This window comes from Dermacentor variabilis, chromosome 5 (assembly GCF_050947875.1).
Source record: "Dermacentor variabilis isolate Ectoservices chromosome 5, ASM5094787v1, whole genome shotgun sequence".
Lineage (NCBI taxonomy): Eukaryota > Metazoa > Arthropoda > Arachnida > Ixodida > Ixodidae > Dermacentor > Dermacentor variabilis.
In genome coordinates this window covers 163,326,354-163,340,021 of record NC_134572.1, presented here as the reverse complement: position 1 = coordinate 163,340,021, position 13,668 = coordinate 163,326,354, and the positions used below count along the sequence as shown (strand labels likewise).

The 13,668-nt window shown below is 44.7% G+C and overlaps 1 pseudogene; it reads right to left on the bottom strand.

Annotated features, from left to right (window-relative positions):
* The window catches only part of LOC142583691 (uncharacterized), a 30,033-nt pseudogene extending 17,839 nt beyond the window's left edge, over window positions 1–12,194 (bottom strand).
* Between the last annotated feature and the right edge of the window lie 1,474 nt (window positions 12,195–13,668).

The window sequence follows — 13,668 nt, the reverse complement described above, 5'->3', positions numbered from 1 at the left end:
GGGCTGTGACGTGTTGAATTTTGATGGCATCTTCTAAGCGGTACAGGTTGACTATATTGTTTTCTAAAAGAACCAATTATTAAACACGGCAAGTTTCGGGACCCCTTACTCAGCCAACGCGGCCCAAATGCGAAAACATACTTTGGTATCCCTGACGTCACACTGACGTAGCGGCGTCGGGGTTTCGGTGCGAAATTCAAATACTGATACTTGGACCTTCATTTCCTCATCTAATAATCAAATTATCTTTTTGAAATTACTGCCTGCAGGGTTCTCAAACAATGCTTCATTAGTCTAAACTGATTTATTGTTTCGCTTTAGTGTCCCTTTAACATTGAGGATGATGAGTTACGAGTTCTTGGAAGAGAGATGGTGTAGCGATGGAGACAATGTCACAAGGTAGGCAGTTCCAGTGTGTAGCTGCTCGAAAATATAACGAAGCAGAAAACATAGCAGAGTGGGATGGCGGTCGGGCAACTTGACCTGGGTGACGGGTGCGGTAGGACATGCATGTTGCGGCATTACGACATTTGTAGTAAATTACGCAATCGCAGTAATTACGGAACTTTGTCAATGTGTTTTATGAGCAAAGCGGAATTGATCTCGCGGCTTTGGGAGAATTGGGAACGAAACAGAGATAAAAGCTAGCAAACGTAGGAGGAAGGGGTGCTGCGATGTTTAATGTTCTGGCGAAGTAACATGACGTCGATGTATTACTGGATTTTAAACTTAACTAACAATAAGTGCACTCTAAGTGCCCCTTCTGCCAGACAACGATAATCGTCATCTACCTTGATGTGTTTCCTGCGAGCTAGGTACTTTCCAGTAACGAACGGCACGCGCGTTATCAGCATGACAGCATTGCCGACAGGAAATGCTGTCATGCTGATAACGCGCGTGCCGTTCGTTACTGGAAAGTACCAGGTTCGCAGCGTTAAAGAGAGGAAACGCATCAAGGCAGATGATGATTATGCTATCATGCTGATAACGCGCGTGCCGTTCGTTACTGGAAAGTACCGGGCTCGCAGCGTTAAAGAAAGGAAACGCATCAAGGCAGATGACGATTATCGTTGTGTGGCAGAAGGGGCACTTAGAGTGTGCTCGAAAGCCTTACAGGCAGGTAAGGTTTGAAACGGAAATAACATATACCGTCAACATTTTAAAGTGTAATTATAGGAAGCTGAAACTATTATTTGAACTGCTCGAAAGAAGCAGCTTTGTTGGAAATTGGTTCGTACTTCTGCAAGGTCGCAAACCTTTGCTGACGTTTTCTTTTTCTCTCATATGAATATTCCAATTCTTTTTTGTTGACTGGATTGTACTTTGGTGCGTCGACCTCGACAATACAATTGCCTTAACTGGGGATAAAATTTCTGCTCGTAGACCTATGCGCCAGGCAGTATGACTTGTTCAATTGAATATTAAAATTGAAGGAAATGTCCAGATTTATATGCGCTGTACTGTGTCTACTGTTGGGGTAAGAAATTTTTTACAGACATTAAATCCCTTTGTCACTGCATCACTTTGGGATTTCTTATGCACCATGGTTCATCGTGCGAGATCGATAATCACTTATATGGCTGACAGACGTAATCTGAAGATAAACTGACAGATGCCTATTCAGGCTCTTTCTCTTAATGCAATATAATATATATATATAGGGAACGGCGGCACCGCAGTAAACATGTCGAGTAACCCTTTCGTCTTCCTGATCCAGGCGCTCGGTCGCCTGTTTTCCTGCGTTTGTTTTGGGAGGGGCATCCGCACATCCAACCGCACCGTATCAGCACTGACTGCTCCGCCGAATTCCGAGTGCTGCAAAGCACTACTGGCCGAGCTGGGTTGCGACGCCTTTCCTGGACAGCTGGACAGCTCGACCGACTTAAAGCTCCTTCATCCACGCGTCAACGCCGCTTTTGCTAAGTAGCGCCAACCTTTGTTGTGCGCCACTATTCCCTAATTCGTCGCTCATACCAGTTCCGCTTCCACAGTTTCCGCTTCCGGGGTTTCCGTTCCCGGTCGTTCCGCTTCCAGAATTTCCGGTTCCTGAATTTTCGATTGTTGCACGCTGGGACTACGCAAGCTGGGACTACGCAAGTTCCGCTTGACACCAGAAGCTGAGGGGGTGAGCGAGGAAGGAGCGTGGAGGAGGAGGGTAGGTTGGCGGTACTTAACCTAGTCGGCGAAAACGTGTATGGAGGGGCTTTAGACCGACTGACATACGCCCCCTTCAGAAGCGTATCGGCTACCCCAACGCTATCGACACCATACACCTATAAACGGCGGGACGCACTTGACAACGGCATTGGGCATGGCGGCACCGCAGTGAACATGTCGAGTAACCCTTTCGTTTTCCTGATCCAGGTGAGAAAACATTTTGGCGAATGTCACAAAAGTAACGACATCTTTCTTGTGGTGCTGCCGTGCCCAGGCAAAGTGTATGAAACTGTGTGTAATTGTATAGCGTCCTTGAGGTACTTACTGATGCTTGCTGGGGATGTAGAAAGTAACCCCGGCCCTACCAATCAGGAAGTCTTGACCGAAATTCGCAGGGTGGCCGCTGATATGACTAATTTGAAGAATGACAACAGAGCTTTAACTTAATCTCTGGGAGCCATCCATCTGAAGTTAGATACTTTGGCAAACCTCGAGGGCAGAATAGCAGGCGTTGAGGATAATATAGAGACACTTGAAAATACCATTTGTAGTCTTGTACTCCAGGTTGATGATCTCGAAAATAGAAGCAGAAGATCAAACCTAATCTTTTATGGCATTCCGGAAGTAGAAAATGAGAAACCTGACGACGTTAAAAGAACAATTTCTGATAAGATCATCAAGGGTACCATCGCTGTCACGATCTCGGGAATCGAGACAATGCACCGCCTAGATACTAAAACAGAAAATAAAACGCGACCTGTTATCCTCAAGTTGCAATGTTTCGAGGACAAGGCAAACATAATGAAGAACTGCTGCAAGCTAAAGAATTCCAACATATCTGTGGGTGAAGATTTTTCTATCCATGTGCGTAACATCCGAAAAGAAGTTTGGAACAGCAGCAAGAGCAACCGAGATAGGGGCGAAAAAGTTACACTTGTGTACTAAAAGATTAAAATCAATGACCAAGTTTACGTCTTGGACGAACACAAAGGAGGCTGAGTGCCCGTGGGAAAGAAACCTGCCGTCCGAAAGAAAAAGAAAACTGACTAAACATGAAACGCCCTCCAGCCTAGTGATAGTGAACATAAATGCCAGAGGTGTTGTGAACAAAAGCACAGAACTTGAGGCATTTATTATAGAACATAGACCAGATATTTTAACAATAACCGAAACATGGCTTTCTCCTGATGTTTCAAGCAGCAATATCTTCCCTCCGGGTTATACTGTCATGCGCAAAGATAGGTCCTCTCGCGGTGGTGGCGTAGAAATTTTGATAAGGGAAAATATTTACGTCACACCTATGCCGGAAATGGTTGATGCTGAAGCACTTTGGTGCAACTTCATGACAGATAAATCCTCCCTTTCTTTTTAGGCACCATGTACCGGCCCCCCAATACTTACCATGATATGCTACACGTGGTAGCAAATTATATGAAAAATCTTTTTACACATACTACAAAGCTAATCCTTACGGGTGATTTCAACCTTGCTGGTATTGCATGGGACTCCCTTCATGACATTGCTGATACAACTCACGCAGAGGTACTGCTTGATCTATGTTTTAATCTTGGCCTTAGACAGATCATACGAGAGCCAACATGTGTTACTGCAAAAAGCAGGAATGTACTCGATTTGACGTTTCTGAGTGATCCTATCGCAGAAGACAGTGTTTCATGGGAAGTTGTCGACGGCATATTGGACCACAACGCTACTAAATGTTCCTTACCATTAGGCGCACCTCCGCCTACCCAAAAAGGGAGTACACGAATTTTCGACTGGGCGAATGCCGACGTCAGCGTTCTTGATTATCTAGATCACTTTTACCCCACCTTTAGATCGTTCTCGAATGATCGTACAGTTTCAGTCGATGGATTATGGTCAACATTTGAAAGAATCATTCAGCACTGCTTATCAAAATATATTCCCACAAAGATCAAACCAGTACGTAAGACAAACCCTTGGATAACAAGAAACATAATACAACTAAAGCGAAAAATTGCCAGATTAAGGAAACTGAGAAATGAACTACCGCTACCAGGCTTCACTACTAGAATACGCGACAACTCCTTGGCACTAAAGTCTGCCGTAAAAAGGGCAAAAGATGAATGCATGAATGTCGCCTTAAGTAATTTTATCAAAACATCTCCGTCTAAGTATTGGCGATATCTTAATTCGAAGTCACGTCAGACCAGTAATCCATCACCAACTGAAGCTATGGCAAAGGCTACAGAGTTCAATGGGTACTTTATTTCAGTATTTACACAATAAAACGGTAAACAACCCAACCTTCAATCTCTTCCTAGCTACTCAGCAAAACTGGACGACTTAATCTTAACCGAATCGGGAATTTTTTCCCTCTTATTTGAAATGGACCCCCAAAAAATCCTGTGGTCCTGACAACATACCAAATGCATTTTTGAAGCGCTACGTGGAATGGATTTCAGTTTCCACGTCAGTTTCCATTGGCGGCCTGTCCGGACCAAGACATTCTTAGCACCCTCGGCTGTGTTACAGGTCTGACCGCCGCCTTGGTCAGGTGCTCCGCAGCTGCTGGGGACTGAGGGCCATTGGGTAATTGTAGATATCATCAGGGAAGTTGTGGCCGAATACTGCACCAGGGAGGCCAATTCCTGTTCTGGTGATGGAGCGTCTTTGTTCAGGCCTAATGGGCATTCTTAATTTGGTTGTACCTGGATTAGTATAGTTCTTCTCACTCTCGGCATCTTTCGCCAGTGTCAGGTGTCATTGCCAAGCCTGCACATGTAGTGCACTGGAGAATGTCAAATTCAGATACAGGATCGTCACAAAAAATAAAAAAAACGGGGGGGGGGTGGCAGATTTGAACTTCCGAATACCGCAGCCGAGCATTCGACATGGCTCAGCAAGATAATCCCGCAGGCGGCTAGGCTACCTTGTCGCCGAAAACTATGGCCCAGAACGTCGTACATGCCTAACAGATCCGCTGATTTGTCCACCCTTTGCGGGTTTTCCTGATCGTCATAGGTTGCACAATATAGTGTCAACCGTGGCCCTAACCTGCTGTTTCCCAAATTTCACGCATGCACGTGGTCTTGAGCGCACCTAGGTATACGTTATATTTTCGCGGCATTTGAACAGCCCTTAACACGTGTGTAAAAATAAATAAGGGGAAAATTTTCAGCGCGTACCGAGAGGCGCCGAGTCGCGTGTGATCCGCTCGACGCGTCTGCTCGTCCCTTGGCGTCCGAAAACTAGCGCTCCCAAGTAAGCTATTCAGGATGGTGAGTAGTGCCGCCGTATCAATACCGCTCTGAGCCTCGCGCATAGCAGGCGACCTGGACAGCTTCCAATGGTGTCTTCAGCCTTTCTACAGTTTTGAACAGCGGTTATGCTAGAGCTAATGAGAAGGATGAAATGGGGGGGGGGCAACTGACCCCGTTGTTTTTCTGGGAACGCTGCGGGCCAAAAAGCTAGGGAGTTGGTATGCCTCATTTGGTGGCTAATAAGCACCTTTACAAGGGGTGGAGATGCCGAGTACTTATCCCGGTACCTCCTTCGTCATGGGCCAAATCAGGAACTGCTCAGTGGTCGCGGACTTGTATTCTTGTCCGAAGTAGTTAAATCCAGGCTTAGAGATTGCCACGTTGTTCATCGCACAACCAAGGTAAATCTACCTGGTAGCGAAGCTTCCATAGAAGCCCATACGTTCAAAACGTGGGGGTTCATCAGCAGCTCATGGGGCTTAGCGCCATCTGTATGTGGTGGGAACACTTCCGGCGGGAGGACAAAAAATACAACGGATGTGACGCAATATCCGGTAAGAAAGTGACGTCATCTTGTTGGCACTGGCGCGAAATTTGACCTTAAGATTGTTTTCGTAGGCCTGCATAGCCAAGGACTCGCGTCGATTGCAACCGACGCGAGTCCTTGGGGTGTTCGCTTGCAGTTAATGTCAGCTTTCTATCTCTAAGCTGGTATACACTACTGACTACACAGTGGTGCTTAAGCACGCTGCCGTTGAAATTGTCTGGGTTTTACTAGGAGGTCTTATCGCCTTCCCGGCAGCTTCCTCAGCTGCAATAAAGGTAGCAGCAGCGTACCACTCATATTTACAGCGCTGTTTATTTATTTCGCAGTACGCAGGTATCTTAAAGTGTACATTGCTTGTGTGGCTTGTGCGCTTGTGTTCTAACAAGCAAAAATAACGCCTGTTCATGCCCAAAATTAGGACAACGTTTAAATTTTATTGACTCAAATTCACAACACAAGTTCACGATCAGCACCGACTGGACAATAAATATACAAAGTGCGTCTACACAACATGCACTATGCGCCGATAAATTGGCCTTGCCCATAAAATATAGCACGACGCACAATCAACGTCTCAGTAGCAACTGCTTTAAAACAATAGAAAATATCCCGAAAATCACCTCAGCAACCATAATATATATATATATATATATATATATATATATATATATATATATATATATATATATATATATATATATATATATATATATATAGACGCCAGTGTCCACGTCTCAAAAATAAAGATCGACCGTCCGCTTATGTATCTAAAACTAGTATATACCCTGACAATATTTGATCGGCAGGTAGGCTCGAAAGATGTCAATTTACTGTCAGGGTGGCCATTTTGTGCTGTTAATACGGTTAATTTTACAGGTTTTCAAAACAAAGCAATGTGTTTCCAACATCTTAAATGTATTACTCAGTATTCCACCTTTGTTTCAGGATTGCAGAAAAAAAAGCACGCGAACGCGCCATCCCACATTTGCCTATCTGGTGTTGTGCACAAGCGCAATGTAAAGCGCAACTAAAGATTTTGCAATGGGAAATGAAAAGAAGGCTGGTGCACTCCAATAACAGCAAGCGGAAGAACAAGAGCCCTGACGAAATAAGCAGCTCTGGGTTGTTGCTTTTAGCAAGTTATGCTGTTTTTGTCTCCTTACTCACACTTACATGCCTTATAAAAAGACGGCGACAGAATTGCCGAAACACAGTCACCAACCAATCAATCAATCAGCAAATGAAACGTGTCGTGATGGCAATGCAAAATAAGGAGCGCATACGAGAAAAAAGGACTATATTCTGCAGCAAGATTCACTCCATTAGTCAACCTCCCTGCCTTTCCCCTTGCCTCTCTCTCTCCATTAGTCGTTTTTATATCCGCCAGCTTCCATCATGACAGTCGAAAAATGCTTTACATGAAGTTTATAAAAACATTAAATGTACACTGACTCGAGTTAATTGAAAATCTCGTTTCGCAGAGCAGCAGCCGTAGATTTTACTCCTCAGTCAACCCGCCGATGTTAATGGTGCACACGCCACTAGCACTATGAGAGCATCACATCGCGCCCTACCACTCATCTGTAAACGAAAGGAAATTTGTCACTTAAATAAATGCAGTGGCAAAATGGCAAGGCAGGAGAGAAACGAAGAGGAAGAAATTGCCCCACCTCTCTTTTTTACCAATGGGGAACCCCCAAGTACACATTGGTAAAATTTTGCTTCTTTTCAGAAGAGGATATCGCTCCGTGTACATATGCAAATGTCTACGTGTTTGCTATTACAACACCGCACGAAATAGGGCAAGCCTTACTGCGCATAAATGCTACAGCAAAAAATAATGATGCACCAGGAGAGCTACGATTGCGTGAGGCCACGAAGCCAGCGCTAAGAAGCGAAAGGCAGGATAAGAGAGAAAGAACAACCTGTGTCCCTATATTTCGCTGCCACGGAGCGCCACCTCCACAAGCCAGAGGACATGGAAGTCGACATTAAAGGACGTTTTCTTTTTCGGAACCAGATTGCTCGCCCATATCTCCGAATATTTCTTCCATCCGATAGTACGCGAAAAAGCATAGAAAGAGTGCACAATTTACTACTTGTGCACAATTTACTACTTATATACCAGCTATCACGTTACTCCTATGTTACTCCTTCAAATTATTTACCAACTTGCTTTCTTTTTTTCACATGTGTTTGCCTTCTTTGTGAGGAGACTCACAGACACACTCACCGCCTGGCATATACCCTGGAAAATTTCCTCTGCTTAGCCTTTGGACTTGTTGCTTAGCTTGACACTTCACTTGTGCACATTGAAATTCAACATTTCTTTTTCGTGCAAACCAATGCAACCTGACTCGGGTAAAGAGAGAGAACAAGTCGTTATACACATCCTCTTCACAAACGGTGAGTGTCTTTTCTACGTTCTCATGAAGACGTGTGCACAACGTATGTTCTGCTCTCTCCATGGAGAAAAGGATACCGATGCCTTCCTGAAAAACAATTTCGCAGCTTTCAACAAATGATACGAATGGAGGGGAAGGAACTGAGAGGCTTCCAAAGTCAGATTCCGCAGTACATTTTGCGCTCAAATAAAGCAGAACATGGTTGCCCTTAGTAAAGGACGCATTTTCTACTTTCAGAAGACATTTCTGTGATGGTCCGACGCAGGCATGGAACTTCAAAAATTTCGCCGCTAACCAACCAGCAAAATAAACTAGGTTATTTTGCTCTAGGTCCGAAAGTTCATCTGAGGAAGGATCATATGTAATACTAAGCGGGACCGTGCTTCCGATACCAAGAGCGGGAGACGGTGCCGAAACGCCAGCAGGAAGAGTTGCCAAGACCGTTGTCATGTCCTCGGCACAGTTAGAGTTGTCAGACAGCTTGAACAGGTTATTTATCAAAAGATGTCTGAAAGCGGCCTGAAACTGACGAGCTGTAGTGTTAATGTTCGCGGCTGATTTGGACCTGATAATGGAAAAGCTGTTTTCAAGCGCGTCCTGATTTAATCGTCTGGCCAGAAGATAAGAGAATCCATAATTAATTGTGAGATAATCAAAGAGCATTAAAAGAGACTGCACGCTTAAACAGAACCCGCGTATGCAAGGCGGCTGCCTTGGACAGCCAACTACTTGCAGGCTTTCAAAGACTGCAATACATTCCTCCAGAAACTCTCTGTGAACAGAGCCTTTGCAAATCGAAGATGCATAATGTGTCTTTGCAACCCTGCGTGAACTGTTAAAGCAGTCAAACAAGCGATCTATCCTTTCTACAAATCATGCAGTATGAATTGCCTCTGCGGGAAGCTCCTGAAAAGTGACCAGGGTGTACATTGCAGCAGCACAATGGTTCCTGAAAACTTGTGCGGCTAATTTTACAGACATTTTTGATGCGAAGGTTAGGTTAAAATGTCTGTCGTTCAACCTCGGAATCAAACGTATCTCGTGCGTGCGGTCCTTTTCATAAGCCTGCCTAATGTGACAGCTCTTAACAAGGTGATCACCTATTCTGAAATCATACTTAAATAGCATGTTTCGGAGGCATTTAAGTAAGTGCGGAGCATCAAAAAGGAAAAAGAGCCGCCTTCCATCCATGTCTCTATACGGCTCCTCGGTGGTGACTAGGTTTGCAAACAGGGACACGTTCTGGCTTCCCTGGTCACAGACTACCGCTACTGGCTGCAAGCCAGAGTCCACAAGGGACTTGCAGCATTGCAAAAGAAGGTCCTTCAAAATACTTGCAGGTGTTCCTGGATGGGCAAAAAAATAACCAAGTGGTTGTTTCCAGGGCGTTCGGATTCCTTTTGACATAAAGACAAGAGCCTTGTTGCAGAGGTTATTGCCTTGAACACCATTATATTCCTCAAGACCTTCAAACCTGTCATGCGATGGGTTGTAGGAAAGTTCCTTTTTAATGTGCATTTCATCGAAAACAATGCAACAGGCTCTGTCACTCATGGAAAAGCTAGTCGCTCATCTCTTTAAAAGGTCAAAAATTTCCGGGAAAAACCCAGCCCTTAGTGGCACACGCTGAAGCCATAACTGCAAGGATCGCACTGATGGCAGCCTAAGAAGTCGCCTGCAGTACCTATAACCCTTCGGACTATGGAAGTAGAGCCCTAAGGCAAAGGATTTGTTTTGGCTTGACCATCGGCGACAAAACCGGCTCATATTGTTCATCCTCTGCCGAGCCTCCACAAGTGCAGCAACATCTGGAGACACGTGTGAGCGGATGCTCCGGACGACTTCCTCAATCGTTAGGGCTTGACCCTGCCTCTGCAGTCTTCTTTGTAGCCTCCGGTTCAAATCCTGCTGTTTTCGCAGTTTTGCCTTGAGCTTCTTGGTTTTCCTCCGAGTGTCGGGATGACTGCACTGGTTACTGGTACAGGGTACTGTCGGGGTGGAAAGACGCGAGTTTTTTAAGAAGTGTGCTTCGTTGATGTTAAATGTACGTTAGAAGCCTTTAAGATGAGCATGTGATATTTGCCAATTTTGATGACAGGGTTCCGAGCTTTGAAGGCAAATACTGCAATCTTTCCTAAGTAAAAGATGCAAAATGCAAAGCACATGCTGTTTGTGATATGCTACTACGAACAAGTGCCCTGTGGAAAAAGGAACAGCCGGCGGCAATTACAGTGCGCGTTGTCTTACACCTCTGTAGAAAAAATGAACCCTAGGACATCTGCTGTTATACTTAACCTTTTCGTATATGCGGATGTCAATGCAGAGAAAACAGATAAGGTGACTGACATGAAAAATACATATAGTAACTGCGTCAGAACAACTCGCAAACCCAATAGGTCACTCTTCACGCCAATACGCACGCATGACTAAATTGTGTTAAACGTTTTACAAAGCTATTTATGTAACTTTAAGGAATTCTTATTACTATAGCACCGGACGACATTTACATCGTTAAATAAAATTATGCGAATGTTTCTGCATATTTGAGAAACGAGGCGTCCGCTTGGCAAATTATTCATGGCGCACCGGCAGAGTTGCTTTCTGCACATTTCATGTTGTATGAATTTGCGCTCAGCGCAGTGACACTAAGTAAAATAATTGTTTGAAAATAGACTAACATTTAACAATGCACTGGAACATAAGCCTATCTTAATCCTCCCCCCCCCCCCCCCTTTGTGGCGCGCACACAAAAAGCGAGACAGAAATAGCAGAAATAGATCTTTTGTTTTTACATGTTGAGCCTTATATAAATGTGTGGAAGAACGACTGCTCTCCTGAAAGACTTTCCATTGTTTTCTTATCATTATCGCCTCTATGTACATACCTTTAGATTTTTTTCTTTTGCGTTTTGGTAATACTTTTCCATTATCATAATTAATTTAGCTCAACACAAGTAGCCGATAGCAGGCGAACACATCAACAGACGTCTTGTATTCCTAAAAGGGTGCTGTCACGATTCCTCAAAATGTATTTCTGCACCCGTGAGAAAAGTTCCATATAGCTTGTGTCTTTTGTTTGTGTCTTACCCTTCTGTAAAATTAAAATGACACGTTGACGGTCAAGATGATTTTATATGATGTAATGTGCTCACAGTTGCGAACAGTCTCAGCAGCTGTGCCCGGGACAGAGCTTTCCCTGGATGTCTGTCCAACCAGCGGAACCTGGGGAGCCGCGTCACCGCTGGCGTCTTCTGCAGGAACGGAGTCCTTCAGCTGAATTTTAATGGGGTGTTCTGCGGAGGATGGAGAGAATATGGTGCATTTTAGCTTGTGCAACCTCTAGCAATAACAAAAAAGGCAAAAAATGACTAGAATGGCTCAAAGATCACATTGCGCCAGAAGTTACCAGCGACTTCCTGCGGTGCTGCTGCGCATCGAAGTGAAGGACTGGAGTACGTGTGATCACAGTGGTCCCTTAGTGCGCTCCACCCTGCAGCTTTTTTTTTTTCGGGAAATTATTTTCGGGGAACAGTGGTGTCTTCGCTCCTTATATGTGGCCTTAATATAAAGAGGCAAGGTTACCTTCTACACTGGATAATTTCTTCACGGCAGTGCTATCAAACATTTGGCCGCCCCTTGGCGAGACACCATCCCATATGGACGAGCTCACGCGGCCTGACAAACTCGACTTTGCAAACGTAATGTGGACGATTTATTTTATGCCCTACGTAGCTATACGTGACAACCTAAAATGAAACTCACCTTCAGTCTTGGAAGGCTGGACATGGTTCAGGCCAACGTTACCACAGGTGTCGTCATGGGTGTTAGATCCGTCGCCTGTCATAAAGGTGTAGTAAACATACCTTGTTTTTTTTTACATAGGAATGCGAAGACAATTATTTCGATCGATTCTCTCGATGTATTCCTCGTGTTCTATTAAAGATAAGCGCACTGCATGCTTTACAAACGACTTCAACTAGAGGCATGCCTATTGTCGCGCAATAGATGGCTCAACAATATGCTTACTGATAACAGGAAATATGGTAGGCTCTGCGTCTTGACGAACTAAACCGGGCCGCACGAATGCTGATCCATCAAAGTGCAGCGAGCACAAAACCCTGTACCGTAGTTGTCGCGGCGTCTTATCTAGTAGGCATGGGTTCCTAAAAAATTTCACTCAGGATTCGCGCCTGCAAATTCATAGTAGCAATGTTTAGGTGAGCGTTAAGATAAATAAGGGAAAAAAAAGAGAAAACGTTTCATCAAAGCCAAGCAGGGCGATGACAGCAAATAAAAAAACTTATGGCAGTAAATACTTGGCTGCAGCACAGAAACTCAAAGTATGAAGTGCTGCGTTTGAGATTGGTTGTGCATCTAAACACAAGAATAACGATCACGAGCCTTGTTTTTATGCAGACAACGAAAGCGATGCGAATTTAATTGACTGAAGCACAATATGTGCGCTATTCGAATAGGCTGTGAAGCTCAGACGAGTTCACACCAAAAGCTCCGAGCCAAAACTGAGGTCAAAACGAAGAGCTAATTGTAAAATAACAGAAGCATCAGAAAGATTTTTTTTCCAAGCGCTACGGAAACACGCCACACAAACCTACAGGAAGGCATTTATAGTAATATTGTTGTTTCACGTTGGAGAAAAGAGAGGAAACCGGTGCAGTGTAACGCCAGCCGTACGGGTATTGGTATTGCACCCTTGCACAGCACATCGTTTCCGCGGGTACCGAGGCGAGGATTTGGTGTCCACTGTTGGTCGCATCGTCCCGTAGGACGCCGTGCCCATCGGACACTATAGTCAACACTTTCACCCACGATAAATGCACCTCACAACACCACGCTCAGCAAAAAGTAAATTCGCACCACAATAATTCACAGAACGCATGCGGGAGCGAAACACCAAAACATGCGAGGGGGCGTGTCGCAGCAGACGAACTTTACGATCGCGCCTTTCCGTGCACTACAAGGGCTGCACTGCAAAATTATGGCGTGCGCCCTTTCTTCAGATGGCGCTGAGAAAAAGGTATATTTTGATAATGATAAATCACTGTCATAATTTCTTTAATGATAGCGCTTAAATGAAGTTCACTGGGAAATAATTCTCGAATAATATAAAAAATTCATTCGCCCTTGACTAAAAGTGTTTTTGTTTTAACCAATGGCTGTTCCCTCCTCCCCTAGTCGCGCTTCAAGCGCAACTCCCCTAACTCTGCTTGTTGATGTCGCTGGCAATAGGTTCTGAACCACTTTTCGCCCGAAGCATCGCGACCAATTTGGGTCGGCCTTGGCACCAACTACGGCCTACC